This window comes from Callorhinus ursinus, unplaced genomic scaffold (assembly GCF_003265705.2).
Source record: "Callorhinus ursinus isolate GAN/ISIS: 27379988/994484 unplaced genomic scaffold, GSC_fseal_2.0 scaffold14, whole genome shotgun sequence".
Classification (NCBI taxonomy): Eukaryota; Metazoa; Chordata; class Mammalia; order Carnivora; family Otariidae; genus Callorhinus; species Callorhinus ursinus.
The window spans coordinates 17,608,383-17,630,287 of NW_027397076.1; the positions used below are offsets into that span (position 1 = coordinate 17,608,383).

The 21,905-nt window shown below is 34.1% G+C and overlaps 1 long non-coding RNA gene across 2 annotated transcripts in view; it reads right to left on the reverse strand.

Moving 5' to 3' along the window:
- The window catches only part of LOC112831893 (uncharacterized), a 90,658-nt gene that overhangs the window by 28,920 nt on the left and 39,833 nt on the right, over positions 1-21,905 (reverse strand). For both annotated transcript variants that reach the window (XR_012380656.1, XR_012380657.1), the window contains 2 exons: positions 9,335-9,468; positions 7,415-7,501 (listed from right to left, as the gene is read on the reverse strand). This is a non-coding gene — a long non-coding RNA (uncharacterized lncRNA). The remainder of the gene's footprint in view (positions 1-7,414; positions 7,502-9,334; positions 9,469-21,905) is intronic.

Below are 21,905 nucleotides of genomic sequence, written 5' to 3' on the forward strand. Positions count from 1 at the left end.
CATATAATACCACCCGAACTATCTATGACTCTAAAATACTTTATTATAAAGATAGTTAGAAAATTATGTTTTTTTCCTGGTGAAATACATAAGCTCAAACAATGTGCATTTTGAAGTGAGTTTATGTTAAATTAATTTTATTTGTTTAGCACATAAGCAGATGTGCCTTCGATTGTGAGACTGGGTCTTCCTATAAAAGAGATATATGGAAAAGTGAAAAATGAACACATCTTGGTGTTGGGAAATTTGGTTAAGACCCAGTTTTGCTTTGTAAACTTGAGCATTGAATCCATGTCTTTCCGCCTCCTAAAAATTTGAGTATCTATCCTAACTCTCCATAAGATATAATACATGTTATAATTGTGTCATATATTCTGATGATCACTCTGACAGTTTCAAAGTAAAAGTCCATTGGGGTATTAAAGCAATGGCAAGGGTTCTAAAGGACAAGAGCTAATTTCCCCTATAAGCCTGAACTTGAAGGAAATAAAACAAGCACAATTTTTCAGTCACTTTGCAAATCTCTTATACCTAAGCCCTCTCTTTCTTCTTCATAAAGCATTAGCATGTAGGCATTGATACACTCATATGTGATCATAGTTGCTCTCCCTTCCTTAAGGTATTTCTGCTTTGAGAAGTATCTTCGGGAATGAACGTTTAACGTTTGAGATAAGAAACAATTTAAAATAGTAACATTGCTGACAAGAATTTTCAAATTAATAGGCTTGCTCAGCATGTTTTTATTAAGGAGTGATTAGCTGAAAAATCAAATTATATTTATGCCTATACATGTGTCTCAATGCATATGCATAGTAAAATGACTTGGAAAAAGGAATAAACCAAAATATTGGTAAGTGCTGGGATTTGTGGATTTTGACTTTCGTCTTTATGCGTTTTTACATTTCCAGATTGTCTGTAAGTATTAACTTTTATCAGTAGTAAAGACTTTTATAAGACTAGAACCTGATGTGTAAGAGAAAAAGTCTGGGTGTTTCTAATGGAATGTTTTGATAAGTTAATAGGCCTTAAAGTGCCCCCAAGGGTCTCTTTCTTCCCCATTCCTGATTTTGGAAAAACGAATTTTTGAAAGGTCAAGACAGTAAGGGAATTCTTTCAAGCATAGAAGGAAATAATTTCTGTATAAGCAGATATAAAAATAAAAATTGGGTGAGTAGAAAACAAGGTTCTCTTGCTGTTATTGTATTTAGAATATATTTTTGCCTTTAGGTCATCTAATATTAGTGTCTTCATCTGGTATCATTTGTTTGGTGATACAGTTTTATGATATTCTCCAATTCAGCTTTTTTTTTTCCCCTGTGTAACTTCTTTTAAAGATAGAAAATTACATTAACATACTTGCAAAATAATGTTAGTTTAAAACCAGTAATGGAGTAACTTTAAGGTACACAGTAACTAACTCTTCCACTGTCCTTGGAATTAGGCAAAATGTCTTCATTTATCATAGAAGGATTCATTGTAATTGATTCTTTAAAAATTCCTTTCAGATGGCAAACAAAAAAGATCACAGGTTTACAAAGTAACACAAGCTAGATTTTAGATCCAAAAAGGCCAACTAATAAACTTCCAACAATTTTTTAAAAACATATTCTAGATAATTGTTTCTTGCCATAGAGTTAGTTCTTTCCTCCCTCTCTCCTTCCTTCCCTCCCTCCCTTCCTTCCTTTCTTCCTTCCTTCCCTCCTTCCTTCCTTCCTTCCAAAATCAAGTAAAAAAATATTTGAAGCAGCTGTGTCTCCCTATGTAAAAGAGAGAAGTGGAGTTGCTTGGGGTAAAATGGGGGCTGCCTACCTGGCTCTCAGTTCCTGCTTTTCCTACCCATGCTGGAAATAAGGGGCCCAATTAGAAAATTCATTTTGTAAGCTAAGATTTATCACAGCTTCCTAGTGTTATACACATAGTTTGTGTTTTGTGTTTAGTGTGGGTGTGGTTGGGAAGAAGCAATAGAAAGGGAAGCAGCTAATCAGGCTATAACTTTCACATTTGCCCAACTCATTAGTTATTCTAAGTTCTCCATGTCATTCTAATAGACATCAAAAATGTTACTTTGTAAATTAGGAATACCTGACAGAATGGGATCCATCAGCAAAATCTCATTCTGTTACTCTTACAGCAAATAAACAGATTAATAAACAAATTAGTTAATTTAAGTGCAAATTCTCATTTCAGGGAGAGGTTTTATGTTGAAACTGTTAATTTGGCAATTAACAAACTGGGAAGACAATGACTTTCAGCTGAAATTTACAGGCATTTAAGTATATTTAAAAAATGTAAAAAAACACTGGAACTAGTTTTCACCCTATGGAAGACACCTGGGGATGGGGTGTCACACTCGAGTATCACTAAATTAAATATTATTATAATTTGAAACTTGAAAGAATTTTTAGAAAGAAAAAATTTTTAGAGCTGTCATGTAAGTGGGGGCTCAACAAAAATGGGAATAATCACAGTACTATTCTATATGAGCCCATTTCTTGTCACTCCTTCCTAAGGACTGAGCCAGTGGCATTAGGCTTAATGTCCAGAATGATCATAAACTTCATTTAGAAATAAGCTTTTTATTGCAATGTGAAATTTTAAATATTTAAATGATAATAGAGGGCCTGTATAAGGCCCTTTTTGGGGAACCTCTGCAATTTGTAGCATTTGTGTAAATACTTATTAACAACCACCAACCTTCACTATTCCACCCTAAGAAACCAATTACAGCCCCACATTCTCATTTCTTGGACAACAAAACTTGTATATTTTCTTTTTAAGATTGGAGTGGTTAAAGGACTTGTTTCTTGTTCATAAGGATAACACTAAGAAGTTGTATTAAAAGTGGCACTAATATGAGTACTAGCTTTTTAAAAGGACTACTTAGGAAAAAAAAAATTATGGATGCTCTTGTTTGAACACCAATTTTACAAATGAGGAAAAAAGATCCTATTTAATGGTATTGCTAGGGAAGTCTTATTAGTCAAGCCCCCAAAGTCCAAACACATGCCTAACATTAAGAGAAATGTTTGATCTGTGTTTTCTGTGCATTCAAGTGTTTCAGTTATAATCAAAGAGAAAGATAGATGCACCAACTTTATCCATTTTTACTTAAAATTTCTCTTTCCATATTTTACATCCAGTAATCAGCATAGCATATATTCAGAGAATATTGCAATAAGTGATAAATGTTCACATTATATTCATGTGTTTTTTTTCCAAGGAGAGTTGATCCTATTTCTAGTTTTGACTGGTTGCATAGACCTGGTCATTTTTTATATTGATAGTAGACTCAATGTTAAGAATATTAAATCAGCCTTTATTCAAGCACAGTTTTATTTACTTCACAAAACCAGGATAAGCATTATTAATTGACACCTTCAACATTTTTCACATGAAAAGGTAAATTTACTCTTGAACAGCCATGTGCTTGCTTACCATTTACAGAAATAATCTCAGTAAGTTCTCTTGAGATTTTATTCACTTGAGAAAGGGCTTTTTAAAGGTTCTGGACTTTGAGGCAAAACAATTGGCATTGTCCATTATGCCTAGATAAATGTTTGTACTTTATAGCAGTTTCCTTGCATTCTCCTTTTAAACAATGCCTCGTCTCAAAATCAACATTGTACTCAATGATGCTTCTATTTTTGTTTTCCTTGATCAGTACAAGGGGAAGAAGACTATAATGGGCCCTTCAGAAAGCCTGTTCAGGGTGACATGGAACTCAAGGGAAAGCTAATCATCTAATGATTTCAAGGCACTTTAAATTCTTGCCACCCAGTTCACTTCTGTAAACAATCGATGCATGATGAATGCCCGAAGGGCTGAAACACTGGCTGCACATTTCTGCTAGATTTACAAGAATAAAGCTGTTCACATGTACAAAGCATGTGAGTGGAGAACTACCCCCTGCTTTTGCCACAACTCAGCTCAAAAAACAAGACAAATGAAGCAATGTAAAACAGGTTATAAATATGAGTATATGTGCTAGTTTGACTTTCTTTTAATATATCTAAAAGAAAAATATGCAATTGTGCTGAATAAGGACATATTTTGAACTATATATATGTATATATGTATATATACACACACACCAAAAGAATGGAATTAATATTTAATTGGAAAGAAATAGATATTAAAAATCATTTCCCTTTCATGAAAGCAAGTTCATACAGGGAACATCACAAAGATTAAATAGGAAAGCACTGAAAATAAAATGCATTTTTACCTAATAGCATGGTACCTTGGAGGCTGAAAATGCCTCAAATAAAAAGTTATTTATGCAAATTTTGTTTTCTTTCCTAAACTTTTATTAATATTTAAAACTTGCATTTGTTGGTTTTTCACTGATACAACATTTCAAAATAGAATTACCAGTTTCATAGTTTTCTTTTCCTTGAACCAAAATAAAATCCCTTCACAAAAAGTCTTTTGGTAGTGAATCACTAGCAATGAATAGCTCAAGGCCTTGTTTAAAGAACCTCAATAATACCAAAAAGCAGAAGAGGATATGAAAGGAAAGAAAATCTGGACTAAGTATGGTCTAAAAAATTAATTTAAGACATTCTTTTTTCCTCTTTCTTTTTCCAACAAAGTAATAACATTTGGGAGTCTTTCATGCAGAATTGGCCTCAAGCATTCCATGAAATACAGAGAATGTAGAGACAGAGAATTGAAGTTGAAATTGTTTCAAAGACCTCAACCTACACTGTCTCCAATATGCAAATAGAAGACTTTAAATATGGGATTAGGAAAGCCTGATTTCTGGGGGGGAGAGATGGAATCCCGTGTAATTACTCAGACTTAGGACAAAACATACTTTAGAATCATGGAACCTAAAATACTTCACCTTATATTCCAAGGCAAAATTAAACATATCATTGTGGTAAAAATCATGTATCATTAATGGAATCTCTATTAATGTGACCACGAATAATGGTCATTTTTTAAACTGTATGTATTCATTTAAAAAATTACAATTTTTAAATTTATCATTTATCTGGACAAAGGAATTACATTAAAAGATCCCATTTTATATTGTACTAAAGCTACATAGTTTATATATAAATACACAAATATGGGTTACAAATAAATACAAACATAAATTATTCACACTCCAAATCATGTATGACACCACACACAATATTTTCTGTTTATATATATATATAATATATGTATTATGCATGTATGTGCATAAATATACACATTATATATGCTTATACTTATATATGTACACTATGTATACATATATATAGGTTATATAAATCTATTATATATGTTTTATTAATAGATACCAACTTCTTTCAGATTAAGACACAAAAATGATTTTTTTCATATAATGGCATGACATAAAAGGAAGAACTAAGGCAGTCCTGAAAATCCATTACTATGAATAGTCAAAACTTAAGGTTAAAAGTAAGATGTCAAGAGCCTCAAGCATAGAATACATATATATCATTCTTTTAAAGGGTGTTCAGGATGCCCTACAATCTGTCCCAGGATCTAATTATTCTAAATATATCTATTTATTTATATCTATATATCTTATTATTTCACTTTGCTTATATGTAAAGATGATATTAAAATAAGTAAAATTTAGGATACAACTAAGATTGTGTTATTAAATTATCAAATGTAAAGTAATTTTTGCAGTCCACCAAATACTCGTATTTCCAAAATTCCCAGTAATAATAATAGCAAGCGTGACATTTGTTATGTGTTGGGCATAAACTTATACTAAATCATTACTCACAATGACTTATGAGGTTTTACAATTGACATCAATAATAGTTTCCACTCTGGGGCCCCTGGGTGGCTCAGTTGGTTAAGTGCCTGCCTTGGGCTCAGGTCCTGATCTCAGGGTCCTGGGATAGAGCCCCCAGTCGGGCTCCCTGCTCAGGGTGGAGTCTGCTTCTCCCTCTCCCCAACCCCCCTCCCCTGTTTGTGCTCTCTCTGTCTCTCTCAAATAAATAAATAAAATCTTTAAAAAATAATAATAATTTCCACTCCTTTCAAACTTGATTGATTCCTGCTGTAAGACATAGTATGGAGTGGAGTTTTTGTCATTATTGAGCGATGTCACCCTCTTCCCAAGAGAGACAATTCCCAGATATTCCTCATTCATATTGACTTAATTATCTTTAATTATATTTTTAAATAAGTATGGTCACATGCTAGGTAGAAGGGGATAATATATAGGTATAAGCTCTTTACGTTTACAGGTCCAATAAAACTATAAAGCCAAATAGGCTTTCAAGTTAAAACTGAGCAAATCAGTTATCAAAGTTTTATTGTTCCTTTTGTACAATGGATAGTTTTTTAAATCTAAAAATTACTATTTTGACAGGTCCCAAAATGCAACATAAAGAATTTTAAGTTATTACTTTATGAAAAATTCTTCCTTGAAACAAATAAAAATAGGATGCACAAATGTTTTTGTGATAACAAATCACTTTCTTGTTTTATTAAATAAATTAAGAAATGGATAGGTTGCGCTATATAAATGTCTTCTTATCAGGCTTAGAAGCCACTACTAGACTGAAACTACTTGGTGAGGTCCCTAATGACCCCGGATTGCTAATCCAATGGTCAGTTGTTAGTCTTGATCATATTTAACAACCAGCAGCATTGGTTACAGTTGATTATTGCCTTTCTTGAGATGTATTTGTTGCTTGGTTTTCAGTGTACTATACTCTTCTGGTTTTTCCTCCCACCTCTCCTGCTCTTTTTTGCTTTCTTTGGTTGATTTCTCCTAATTTTTCTGACCTCTTATAGTTAGAGCTCTAGGGTTCAGTCTCATCTTACTCTGTCCTATATACACCCACTATTCTTCCATATTCATGCCATCCTGTATGGCCCCAAACTCTCTCTTACTTGGATTGTTGCAATAGCCTCCTGACTCATTGCTCCTTTTCCTGGACCTTTACTATTTATTTTTGACAGTGCAACCAGAGTGATTTTTTTTTCCAAATATGCAACATCACTTTAATCCTCTGCCCAGAGCCCATCAATGGCTCCTATCACACTCAGAATGAAGCTTAATCCTTATGATAGCCTCCAGATCCCCACCCAATCTGCCCTACTGCTTTCACCTTGCTTGTTCTGTCCCAGCACATTGATTTCCTTGCTATTTCTTGAACACAGCAGGTGTCCAGCAGCTCCGGATCCCCTCCTTAGATTGCCTCTGGCTGGATTGTTCTCCCAGATGATCTTAAGGCTTAATCTGTTCTACTTTGTTTACTCCCATCAGTTCTTGGATTAAATATCACCTTCTTAATGAGGTCTTCCCTGACCATCCTCTTTTAAATTGCAATCCCATAACCCCATGCATCTCCTCCCCAGGTCCTGATTTCTTTTTCTTTTTTTTTTTCACCCTCACTTACCACCATTTTCCATTCCATGCATTTTAATTACTTACTATTTAGTGTTTGTCTTCCCTCACCAAAATGCACACTCCATGAGGAAGGAATTTCTATGTGCTTAATTTCTCCTTTCTCTCCAGTGCCTAACAGAGTGACCAGCATATTCTGATCAATAAATATTTTGGAAAATAGAATGCAAAATAATTCACTTTACTACAATATTAGGTATGGACCAATTGTTGCTTCTTTCATTAGAAAATGTTGAACTCGTGGCAGTCATACATATTCACTCAAGTGGAATTCTCAAACTCACGAGAATATATCCACAAACTTTTAAGCAGGGGAAACAGTAACATACAGGTTAATGGCATGGACTTTGGATTTTACATACTTTGGTTCAAATCCTGGTTCTGACAAGTACTAGCCCTGGATCACCTGGCAGTCCACATAACCTCTCTAAGCCTCCATATCCTCAAATGCAAAATGGATGTGAAAATCTCATATGATTGCCGTGAGCGTTAAATGAAGCAAATCAGTTGACTGTAGCAATTATTTATTATTTAATTATATTACAATTTTACATTTAGTTTTAATGTTATTATTGTAAGACCTCTATGACCGGGATCTTGTGTTCCTAGTCGGGAACGGAGACTATGATTACTTAATTTAGCACAAACCTGACTGATCCATGAGAAACTCAAACCTGTAATAGCCCAGTAGCTTCTCTAACCTTTTGAACAATCATCCTCCAGTGGAAAAATGATGTTAAACACTAATTTTAATTCAGTTCCTGCTAAGAGACCATGATGTAAAAAGAGCCTTCAGAAATAAAGGATCATTTCAATTTCATAATTGGATGCTCAGTGCAGTGACTTTTTAAATGAATGCTTCTGAAAACATGATGTCTAATACAAACGCTCTACAGACACAGACTCTTAATTCATACTAATGTGTAAGAACTACTTAATTACCATGTAAAGTTTGAAAAAAAAAACCTCAAGTTTACATTTGTTTTTCCTTTGCAATTGCTTTGTTGGTGCTACTGAGTGACACAGTTCTCAGGTTTATCAAATAGATCTTGGAACTCTGTTTTTCTTTTCAGCTTTATTGATGTATAAATGACAAATAAAAATTGTAACATATTTAAAGTACGCATTGTGATTATTTGATATACATTGTGAAAAGATTCCCCCCTTGGAGTTAACACACATATTTGCTCTCTCGCTCTCTCTCTCTCTCTCTCTGTGTGTGTGTGTGTGTGTGTGTGTGAAAACAATTTCTACTTTCAGCAAATTTCAGTTATACAGTACAGTGTTACCAACTTAGTCACCATGTTATAAATTGGATCATCATCCTATTCATCGTATAACAAAGTTTGTACCCTATTGTTGGAGGAGGTCATCAAGAGGATCTGACTGCTGGTTGACTCAAGAGCTAGACCCAGGCAACAGGGAGCCCCGACCCCTCCCTTATCCTTGGAATGGACATTCTGCTCACCATTCCCATGCTGGGTGCCATTTTCAAGGATGTAACCTTGAGGAAGCACATGTATTGTTGAGACTACCTGGACAGTATACATGACCAAACCCAATTAAAGCCTCTGTAGAGACCTGTAAGATTCTGGCAGGCAGTTGCAGAGATCTACTCATCTTGCAGTCACCCAAGACAAGCCTCAGATGTATGTGAGTTCCTTTACTCATTAAACCTGCCACCTACCAATCTGGAGTGGTCTGCCTCTTTGCCCTCTCCTTGCTCTTCATATATGTAGAGGCCATTTTCAGTTTTTGCCTGGACAACTTCTTGAGGCTGCAAACTACCTTTTGTTAGCCTCTACCTATTTCCCCCACTTCTGAGCCCCTGGAAAACACTTTTATACTTTCTGTTTTTATGAGTTCAACTTTTTTTTTTTTTAAGATTCCACATATAAGTGATGCCATGCGTAATATCTGTCTGGTTTATTTTTCTTACCAACATACCCTCCAGATTAATCCATGAATTTCAAATGACAGAATTTCCTTCTTTTTAAAGATTGAATATTTCATATTTTTGATCCATTTATCCACTGATGGACACTGAGGTTGCTTCCATACCTTGATTGTTGTGAATAACGCTGCAATGAACATGGAAATACAGGTATCTCTTTGAGATAATAGTTTCATCTGAGATTCTGTTAAACTAGGGCTTCCTTAACTTTTTTGTCTGTGCCTAAAAATATTAACCTTAAATTAAGCAGGATAACCACATTTATCAATTTATTTAATCAAGAATATCTGGAAAGCATCAAGGGTTTCTCTAGTTTACATATTAGACTCATCATGTATTACAGAAAGGCAATATATTTTCCATTTAAATAATTTTCTTCTGAAAACATCAATAATAGAAGATTGAACATAAAAATTACACAATGAAATATCATATTGATATTGATTTGGAAACTTCCTCGACCTACCTATAGATCCTGAGAAATGGCTTCAATGAAGGTAGAAATCCTATTTTCCTCTAATTTATATTATTAGTGAGTCATGCCTGAGACAGTCAGCATTTATGACACAAAATTAAGCTATTATGAATAAACAATACATCATCATTACCCAGCATATGGAAGAATTCAAAGTCAAAAATTTTACCAGAATATTTTACAATTTGGCAATGCTTAAGTCATTTACTCCTCTAGAATTCACAAATTAATTCACTTTCTTTTATCTCTCAAACAAAAATGGGCTTTGTTTTTTATTTCAACTTTACTTCTGAAGCAAGATTTGGCTAACTAGATAATTTCCCTCACCTCAGTTCAAAACGAGATGGTCCTACTAATGAAATTACTCTCCTCTGTCCTTTTTCACCATTGGATCACAATTTACTGCAAGGGTTTACAGACTGTGGCCCTCATTTACTTATTGTAGTCTGTGAATAAGTATTTCCATAACTTCAATTGCCCTTCAATTCTATTTTCAGACATAGAGCTTCTCAGTTCAGTTCTATAAAGCATTCATTGAACACTTATGTGCGAGGCACTATACTACATACTGAGAGAGCAAAAAGGAAATTTTATAAATCATATATACGTATTTATAACATCTTCATTGCCCATAAGATCTGAGGTATGTTACAAAATTCATATATAATATAAAAGGATAAAAGAAACTTTTAAATTCTCTTTGAAGTAATATAAATATAAAAATGATTTTAAAAATTGAGATAGAAAGCAGAAAAATACAACTAAAAAATTCATAATGCCCTTAAGATTTTTAGGGATTACAGCTTTTCTAAATATTAGGGCCAAACTGAAAAATATTCCTTTAGTTATCTGTCTTGATAGAAATATATATATCCATTTCCCTGAGGACATTTTCAACATTTAGAATTTTCATACACACTAGATATTGGAGAATTATGGTTTGTTTTCAGGATGAGTGCCTGGAAGGTTAATATTCTGTGTTTTTTTTTTTATTCTGTGTTTCTAATTAAGAACATATCCATGGGCTTTAGTATTTGGTCAGACATTGAGTTAGATTAAGGGTGTTTTATAAAATAAAGGAATGATTGGTGGCCTCGCTCATACCTCCTTGGAGGTGGCACTACAAAGATAAGGAGCCCACAGTGAAATGGGAGAAAAATGTAATTCAATACCATAGTACCTCAATACAGCCATACCTGAAAAGAATATCTCCAAATTGGATTTATTTATTGAATAACCATCCACTGATTACCTCCTATGTATCCAGCACAGAGGAGGCAAAGATAAAATAAAACACTCCCTGCTTCCCGCAAACACAGCATTATGCTCCCTCTTGAAAGCCCCTGCTCCCAATAGCTGTCCCAGGAATAACAGAACAGAGAAATATGACTCATAACAACTCCCACAAGGGGTGATTTTTATCCTGCAACTTTTACAAAAAAAAAAAGCAAAATCAAAAATCACATGGGCTATCTTTATTCTAATTTAAAAAAACTGTCATAAACAATTTTTAAAATCATTGCTTGTCTACAATGATACTTATATAACTAAATATCTTAATCATTATAGTACATCTCTGGCTCATGAAATCTGAAATTCAAGTGAATAAAGACTTGGAATGCCACTCCCAAAAGGTCACTGGCCATCGATTTAATTGTTGAGTGCTAAAAGTAGTACACACTATATATGTCCTACTACTAATAAAAACCTTTGATAAATGAAGCATTTCTTTATTCTTATGAACAAAGGATACTTTCCTCTGTAAGGAAAAATCTCATTAGTACTTCAAAGATAATAAACTAGTAACTTGATCAAACTGTCCCCGGAAGATAAAGTGTCAAATATATAAATGCTATTCATCTGTGAACATCTTTGTTTTCTCCCTTTGAAAAAATAGATTCTCATAATTTTCTCTGACAGGGAATAAAAACAGAACACCGTGAAAAGCACCATTCATTTAATGAGCTTTTTTCTTATTGGAAACCCCAGTGTCTCAGAGTTCTACTGACGTTTGTGCCTTTTGATTTAATGGGGCAGCTTTGTCTTTTGGGCAGCTTCCTCTGACACAGAACCACTTTATATTTGCCGAATTAGAATTCAGAAGGCAATGAGAGGTTGGAGATCCCTTACACTGCTTGCCAAAAGTCTCCCTTTCATGGCTATAATTCAAATTCTTTAATTCAGTGAAAATTTTAACTAGAATCTTCCAAATCTGACAAATCATGACATAGCAACCAAGAGCACACCATTTTGAAACTTAAAGTGTTGTCCAATAATATAAATCAATGTAAATATATATAACAATTCAATATATATATATATAACCATGTAAAATTGGCTGGAGGATAAAAATTTTAAATAGATGTTCACTTGAACCTCTTAGAGAGGATCAACTGAAGAATCATTAATGATAAAAACTGCCTAGTCTTTTAAAATAATTTGTAATAAAAGGCACATCTACATCAGTATATTCAGGATCCGTGTTGGATGCCACTTTGTCTAAGGCTTTTATTTTCCTCAACCCCTCCATTGGTACTGTTCCTGGATCACACCCAAGACATCTGCTCAGCTGTGCTCTAGTCTTTAAATATGATGATGCAGCGATTAGTGGGCCAGAATGCTTAATGCTGGAACTGGGCTGTATAATAGAGTCCAGTGTGGCTTACCCTGCCCCTTCTGCTCATTTGCTAAGCAGATGGTCAGGATTAGGGTCACATCTGTGACCATGAAAGAAATGTGTTTTCAGTGCAACCCTAACTGACCTAAATAGGGAATGAACCCCTGGTTCTTGCCTTGTTAACTCTTACTCTAACAAAACAGGATAACTGGTCCAGGTGCTAAGTCAATAAACTAAGGGAACACTAATTATGCCCAAGAAGAAAATAATCAGGTTCAGGATGGTATTTTGTTGTGGCAATATTTATTCAGTTCAACATCTTAGAAAGAAAAAGGTAAACATTTCAAAAGTAAAGGACTAAAGACAAGTGAGGTCATACAAAAAGGACTTAACTGCTTTAGGCAGTTATGTGAAATGGTGAAGTGAGGAGAGACGATGTTTGGAAGTCTAGAGGAAGCTCCACATTGATGTTAAATCTAGAGAGTCACCATAACCATATTGTTGAACATTATCCTAAGTGCATACACATTATTCAGTGTAATTCTCACAATATTCTCCAGGGCTGAAATCTCTATCTATATTTTACCAGCTGAGGAATCTGTGATTCAGAGAAGTTGACTCTTTCAAGATAAGTATCTCCTAAGATGAACATTCTTAAGAATTGTAAAGAGTATGAAACAAAGAGCAATTTAAAAAGAATAGTATTATTGAAGTGCCAACACTGTAAAAGAATTAAAGAAGAAAAGGCAGGAAAGTATGAGAATATATTATAAAACAAGAAGTTACCGAAGATACGAGGTGGGTGGGGCGCTGAGTGGCTCAGTAGGTTGAGTGTCTGCCTTCTGCTCAGCCCCTGTCCAGCTCCTTGCTTAGGGGGGAGCCCGCTTCTCCCTCTCCACCACCCCATCACCGTTCCTGCTCTCTCTCACACCCACTCTCTCTCACTCTCTCAAATAAATAAATAAAATCTTTAAAAAAAAGTAGGAGGTGGGTTTGGAACCGGTGGGCCTGTTCTGCCAAACATTTACATTTATTTACTTGTCTCTGCACAGGAGTGACATGTTGGTGTTGATGTCGGTGGGTGAAAATGTGCAGGGCACCTTCTGCATGTAGGGACCATATGCTAAAGCAGCTGGTTCTGAAATCAGTGACAGTAAGGGTGGCATTTTGTTGTGTAATAATGATAAAAACAACAAGAGGTAAAGCCTTAAGATGTTGGATAAGAATAGCCTGATTAAGAGTCAATCTATTGTTGAGATTTGGACACTATTTCAATTTGGGTAAAAGGTAGAAATGGATGTTCACACCAGAAATATTTATATACAGATAAAGCTAAAGATCTTAATAAATTTCACAATTTAGACTAAATTAATGTTATATAGGTCTATGTAAAAAATGTGCATACCTATATATACATAACATTATTTTACTATTATATCAGTTATACAACACATATACATAACTATATGTACAATTAGCTATCTTATAGATAGAATATACATATAAAGTTAGCATAGTTATATGTTATTTATGTATAATTATTAACCAAATTATAGTTATCCATATATATAGTTTTAGATGTTGTATACATATATACTATTTATGATATGATTACCCATTGTAGTTAACGGTTTCTATGTTCTCTTTATCATCTTTTTAGGAGATCAAAGAGGAAAATTATGATATTACTTGCCTTTAATCACTCAATGTAAATAGGACCATATTATTACTATTATTATCTGTCTCTACTACTAGACAGATCCGTGTGGTCTGGAATTCTGAGTATTTGTAGGTCCCATTGATCTCCTGCACCTAGCACTGAGGTGCAAATATTATTGAATCTGTAATTTAAAAAAAGGCCAAACTATAAAATACCTAAAACTAAAGAATTGGAGAAGCATGATAACAAAATAGTGTCAATTCCTGCTTAACAGTTATTGAGAACTAATACACTAATAATTTATTGGAAGAAACCTAGCATCAATGAAGGGAAAAAAATACTTAGGAGAGCAAGTTGAAAGTTTGACATAAATTTTAAAATAACACAGTCCTTTTGATTACAGTTAGGACCTCACTTCACAGATGTTGAACTTGTGTGTAAAACACATGTCATAGTAAGATTTTTTTGAGATAAGGATCTAAAATATATATATATATACATATATATATATATATATATAGTAGTTTTGTCACATGGATGACTGGGAATATTTTCCTAGACTAGTCTATTCTTTTTGAAAAGTTGATTTGTTGAGAACTACCAGAATAGCAATGCTTTCATATTTGGAAGTCTGTAGTGCATAAATAAACCACATGTAGAAAGCTTAATTACTGGCTGTCCTGATAGACACTAATATGAAAACCTAAAATACTAGATATTTAAGAACAATTCAGATGAAGGCAAGAGATCATTCAGCTATTATGACTTAATTTGACATGGCTAACTCAAATATGATGTGCTTTACTATCATATTCTTGAATCATTCTCACTTTCTTTGTCCACTTGTCATGATATATGATGCATGTTGCAAAATAGTTCCTAGCCCATTATTTTAATGTGGGAAAATACGTAATTCTTCTTTTGCTGTTTACTTTGTGAATCTTCCACAGGAACAACTCTGCTCTGACATCTTCAATTCTGTTACTCTTTTTTGACCTCTCTTTCATTAGATGCCCCGATATTTTATTCTTCAAGAAGATTTACATTTTCTTTTTTTTTTAAGATTTTATTTATTTATTCATGAGAGACACACAGAGAGAAAGAGAGGCAAAGGGAGAAGCAGGCTCCCCACTGAGCAGGGAGCCCGACGTGGGGCTAGATCCCGGGACTCCAGGATCATGACCTGAGCCGAAGGCAGATGCTTAACCGACTAAGCCACCCAGGCGTCCAAGATTTACATTTTCTGATACGAATTCTGCATTTTTCCTCATCATCAACTTGACAACTTTTCTTCTATACCTTTCTTCTTGTTTTTCCTCTTTAGCTCTGGGAAGAAAGATCTCTTTTAGAGCTAGTGCTTCATCTTATATTTGCATTCCATTTCTCCCTGATTTTCAGTAGATCTGAGTACTAATCATAAAACCCCCTCCTAGCACTGATTTTCTTCTACTGACTACAAATTTTATTTCTGCTTCTCTTTTTCTCTTTTTGAACTCAGTTTCCCAAGAAGTGTACCATCTTCCTGTTATCTCTAAGTTTCCATGTCTTCTCTGTTCCTGCCTAGGGATTGGCTTTAGTGCAGAAGAAAGGTATGAGGAATTTACTAGATGGCGAAGACTAGCATAATACCATTCTGAGGAAATCCCCTCAGCTGTTGTCCAGATGATTGTTGGAACCTTTGGTCTTGACATCATTGTTAGCCTGAATCTTTGAGACTCCTTGTGCAACAATATTCTGATCTATCAGCAACCGGCTCAAAATCCCAGGTCTGTGTCAACAATGACTCCTATCATTTCGGTGGCCCGAACCCACTCTGGTACCTATTGATTTTTCTGCATTCTTAACCTTTAACCAGCATCTTGAACTCTCACACTCAAATTCAATTCATCTCAAAATACTTTCGGTATGCCTACTAAATGCCAGGGACGGTGATAGGCTCTGAGAACACCAACCTGAAAAATGATCCCTGTCTCTTTAAGGATGGATGGCTCTGTCTCTTCCCCATGCCCCACTGCCTTAACTGCCCACCCGCTATCTTCCATCATCACTTCTCTTCTGCTGTTCTCTCAAAGGTGGCTAATGGTTTCCTTGGTCCAAAATTAAATTTTTTTAAATTTCATATTCTGTTTGTTCTCTTGAAGGTTGCCAATGGTTTCCTTGTTCCAAAATTAGTTGTTGTTGTTGTTTTTTAATTTAATATTCTCTTTCTCCTTGACTTTCCTCCTATTATTGGTTCTATTGAACATCCATTTGCAACTCTGCTGCCTCATCTTGTCTATTACAATGTACTGGTTTTACTTCAGCCTCTACAACTGCTACATTTTATTTTCCATGATATTATTTTACTGAACTGCCTGATCAAGTTCGCCTCACACTAAATCCTGATTTTATGTTTTTTCACTGTGCATGGTCTCCCCAAAACAAACAACAGCAACAAAAAATCTGACTTCAAGACTTTAACTAATGAGAAATTATATTTTATTCATCTTGTTTCATTCATTCATTAAGCATCCTCTAAATCTGTTGTTTTGCCTAAACTTTGTACCTAAAAAGTGAGGAGGCAGAGTCCATCTCTAAATAATGATGACCTTTAAAAATTCTGTGGCTGTGTAATAGCAAATCCAAGTTGTCTTTGAAGTGCCAGATTTCAGTGTATGGTTGCTTGCTTAACTTCAGCATTTCTACCTCCACTAAAATGTTCTAGCACAAATGCTCTCAGTGTTAGCACATCCATAGTATAATGAATGGTTTTGCTCCTTTAATTGTGCCTTTTTTTCATATATACACATTTTCGTTAGTAATACCTTGAACATAGATCTGAATTCACAAAAAGTAAATAAATGGTAAGCCCAGGCTTTCTTCGAAACAGTGCCATTGTTTCAGTTATTTAGACCTAGGATCCTGGAATAATTTTTGAGTTTCCTCTTCTTTCCTTTCTAGGATAAAAGGAGTTGCCAAATCCTCTCTGTTTACCTTTAGCAATAAAAGCAATCATGAATAATACCTGATATTGGAATATAGCTTGGAAGTTTACATTGCTTCCTCCCACACATTATCTCATTAAATGGAGAGGAAATGGAAATGTAAGGAAATAACAGTATTACTTTACATAATCCTGTGAGCTTGGCTTAATTGTCCTATTTCCCATATGGTAAGCTGAGGCTGAGTTAAATGATCCATAATTTAAGATTTATGCTAACCCTAATATGCCATACAACAACAGTGACTTTCAAACTTGTTTTTTTCTTTCCATATTTGCTAATTATATTTAGTTTTGGTCTTTTTATCTCTAGCCTTAACTAGTAGAAGAATTTATTTTGTATCACTACACCTTTGCAATTTTATACTATTAATTCTGCTCATTGTTATCATTCTTTGTTATACTCACATTCCATTTAAAATAGGTTTTTTTCTCATTATAAAATGAATAAAGAGATTTTCAAATACCTGAAGATGTTTTATTTGTTGTCTTTTGGCATTTATTATTGTGGAGTAAAAATTTGAGGCCCTTTTAAATTTTGTTTCTTTGAAGGGTCTTTTGGTGTTTTTTTTTTTTCCTAATTGTTATGTTTGTATAGATTCATCTACATTTGCACATGCCTATGCCTAATCACTGGACTGTTTTTGTCTATGTTTTCAGTTATATGTTGTGTTTCTTTATATTATATTTTCTTCTCTCCTTCCCAAACTCATGTAACAAATATATTTAGGCTCCTGCATTTGTTTCCATTTTGCTAATTTTTTTCATTTTAATTTGTGAAAGGGGGGATAAAAAAGGAAACAAGGCAAAATAATTTGAAAATTAATCAATTAAAATTTCACCTTAAAAAGTCAGAAAAAAATCACAATAACCATAAAGTAAAAGAAATGATATAATATGATTTTGAACAGAACTTAATGACATAGAAAAAAAGTGGAGTAAAGAGCTTCAACAAAGCCAGAAGTTGGTTCACTGAAAAGATGAATAAGATCAACAAACCTTTGGCAAGACTAATAAAGACAAAGTCACCCTAAATTTTAGGAAACAGGTAAATCTCTTGGGAGTGATTTAAATACTGCATTGGTTTTTACTAGCTAATGTCTATATTACTTCAGTTCTCAGGATGGTATCATTTAACACCTGTTTCTGTTTAATAAAATGTAAATTACTATGGGATCTAAATTTTTTCTGCATTTAAAGATATATTTTAGACTAACAATATGGAAGCTGAATATTATAGAATAAAAGTTGTCAAATAAAGAAAAAACGTTTATCTTTCAGTTTCTGCTCCTAAGACCTTTTAAGTTTAAAGTTGTCTGGAGGAAAATGCAGTAGTTTGATTTATCTAGAAGATACAAGATTACAGCTCAACAAACCTTTGTTGAGTGTACCAGATATAGTGAAACACTTGAAAGCTTTTTCTCTCAAGTTCCTGAAGAGAGAAGTACCTGGTCAAGCTTTGGGAATGATGTGAAAACATAAGATTTGTATACAAAGAAAGATCCATATGAGAATTCGATGAGTCAAAAAGTGTAAGAACTACAGCAAGAGAAGACTTTATAGATGAAAATGGTGTGTGTGTGTGTGTGTGTGTGTGTGTGTGTGTGTGTGTGTAGATTAGTAGGATAGGGGAAAAAAAAAAAACTATGCCATGCCATGTATTGGTTCATACAAAGGACGCTGGTATTTGTGAATTCTCAATTCCTAGATTAAAAAATACTTTTTCAAGTATGTGTATATGTGTGTGTGTGTGTGTGTGTGTGTGTGTGTGGTTATTTCTTCACTGCATCAACTATATATATAAAACTATCAACCATATATATATGTGTGTGTGTGTGTGTATGTGTGTGTGTATGTGTGTGTGTCATTAGTTGTCCCTTTTTCTGTGATGCCTTTGGCACACTTCTTAATGGATTTCATTTAATTATGTTTGGAAATTTCATGGGGAAAACTTTCTAGTAAATCTCTTATTTTCACCATTGACGGTGGCAAACATAGTCATTGGCATGCTTACTATTCATCAGAACACATGAAATAGCATTTGCATGCATCATTAAAGAAAGGAGGTGAAAAATGTCTCACATTTATGAGCACCAAGGTCATAGTTTTCAGTTGTCCTAGTACTAATGAAATATGTGGCTTTTGAGCAATATCACTTTCTGTACTGGGGGGGAAATCCTGCACATATGAAGACTCCTAATCTACAAAAACAAAACTGTATATTTATTTTATTGAGGGTTTATTATAATTTGTACTAATAAAAGGTGAAGAGCATATTAGATACTATGTAAGTAGACTGACTTTTGCTAAAGCTGAGATCTTTATTGTATGTGTGTGCATGTGTGTGCATGTGTGTCCCAGAGAAAGAGACAGAGAGAGGTTGAAAGAGACATGATTGTAAAATGTGTTACTCTTAGCTTATTAACATTCCAGAGCTTGGATGGCAAATTTAAATGATATTTCAATGCTATTGAAGCACTATCTCGTTTACTACTAATTTTCTTTAAAAATTATACTTTTGCCATATCAAGTCAGAAATAGCTAATTCCATGAAGAGGGGGAAAGGAAAATAAAAGAGGTTTGGGGATAGTATATTCAAGGAATCCTAAAAATATGATGGTCCACCGTTCCCTTTATTTCATGAACCATATGTTCTGCTTCCTATTTAGGGGAGATATAACACAGATGACATCTGGAAGGCTTTTACTGGTATTAGAAGTGGTATAGAAATGCACAAGCTACAAGCATACTTTGTGACTAGCAGCAGTACTAAAATTTCAATGTAAAAGACATTCATTTTATATTTCATATCCAATTTACTCAGCATAAATGAGTTTTGGAACCTGAGTGTTTTGCCGAGCTCAATTAAGTAAGCTAGCAAATATAGACATTCATTTCTTAAACTAAGACATTCCTTATTTGTAAAAAACAAAAATAAAATAAAGGTAATGCTCATTTTAATCCCTCAAATCAGAAGCAAGGATATAACATAGGAATTCAGAAATAGGAAAATGTGTTTGATAGCTAAATTTGTTATAAATCTTGCTTATGAGTTTAATGAACAGTTATTTCAATCAGAAAGCACACTGGATATCATGACATAACCATGACCCAGATATGTGAGGTTGACTTTTAAACACCTCTAGCTGTCTCTAATTAATACACATCCCTCACCTTGAAATTGAAAATAAGTATAGCATCAAGGGGTTTCATTAGCGTTAAGAAGTTTAAACATAGCATCATAAAATGGTATCTGAGGAAAATCTAGTCTGAATGGCATTTATTTCAAAAAGTTAGGAAAACCAGGGGCGATTGGGTGGCAGTTGGTTGAGCGGCTGTCTTTGGTTCAGGTCATGATCCAAGGGTCCTGGGATCAAACCCAGTGTAGGACTCCCTGCTCAGTAGGGGGGAACCCACTTCTCCCTCTCCCTCTGCCCCTCCTCCCTGCTTGTGTTCTCTCTCTCTCAAATAAGTAAATAAAATCTTTAAAAAATTTAGGAAAACCAAATAGTTATATATATTTCATTTCATCAAGAAGATATCACCATATATGAGAAACATCATAGAAGTTTTTATAATACATAAATCAAGATTCTTAATGTCAGCTTCCTCCATAAACAGAAAGATTTTGATATAGCTAATTAATGTTCTAACATCAATTTTATAATTAAAGTCAAGTTTAAGACAATCTAAATTCAAATTTTGCTTTAAATAATGTGTTGGGACATGTTTTCCCCAAAAAACTTAAAAAATAATATCCTATTTCATATTTAATATGGGTCACCAACTAGTAAGTAAAATGTGCTTCTGCCTCAGAGCATATGGAATATTCCACAATTTCCAAAAGAACTGTGTTAATTCAGTGGCCACTAACTACATGTGGATATTTAAATTCCAATTAATTAAAATTAAATAAAATTTTAAAATTCAGTCACTCAGTTCCCTCACATTTCAAGTGCTCCTTACACACATATGGCTGGGGGTTACTGTATTGGACAGCACAGATATAGAACATTTGCATATGGCAAAAAGTTCAGTCGGATAAGGCTGCAAATAGAGTACAGAAAAAATTCAAGGGTAGGCATACAGAACTTTATGAAGTGTTAAAAATGGCAGGATTTTTTAAAAAACGGCAGAATTATTTAGTTTGGAAAGAAGAAAGAGGCCTAACTTTATGATGGTTTTTGAATGAAAAAGGCAAGCAGCTGTTGTTCATATACTGGTTTGAGACAGGAGGAACTGATTTAGAATGCAGGGAAGGGATTTAAGTAAAACAGAAAAAGTGAGGGTTATTTAAAAAGTGAATGACTTATAGGAATCTTCCCATTCATCTGTGAATGTTTATCATTAATAATCAAATCAAATGCCTGGGTCTCCTTTCTAAACTCAGAGAGATGGAGTCATTCAATCCATCAGTATTTATTGGGTAAATCCTATGTATCAGGCACTGTACAAGAGAGAAGGTATACAACAGGAGCACTGAACACAAATCATCTAACTCCTTCCCTGATAACGTTACATTCTAGGAATGAGGAAGATAAGGAATACGTAAACAACGAAATAAAATAGTTTCAGGGAATAAAAGGGTCATGAAAAAGATAAAATGGAGCAAGTGATGGTGGGTAGTACATGAATTTGAGAAGTGAAGGAAGATCCCTCTGAAGAGTTGATATTTGTGTTGAGATTTCCATAAAGAGAAAGAGGTAAACAGATAATCTACAGGAAGACTACTACTCCAAATAGAAGAAACGGGAAATGCCAAATCCTCAAACTTCATATAGAAGGGGCAGCGGGGAGCTACCATGTCTGGAGAATAATGGAGGAGGGGAAGA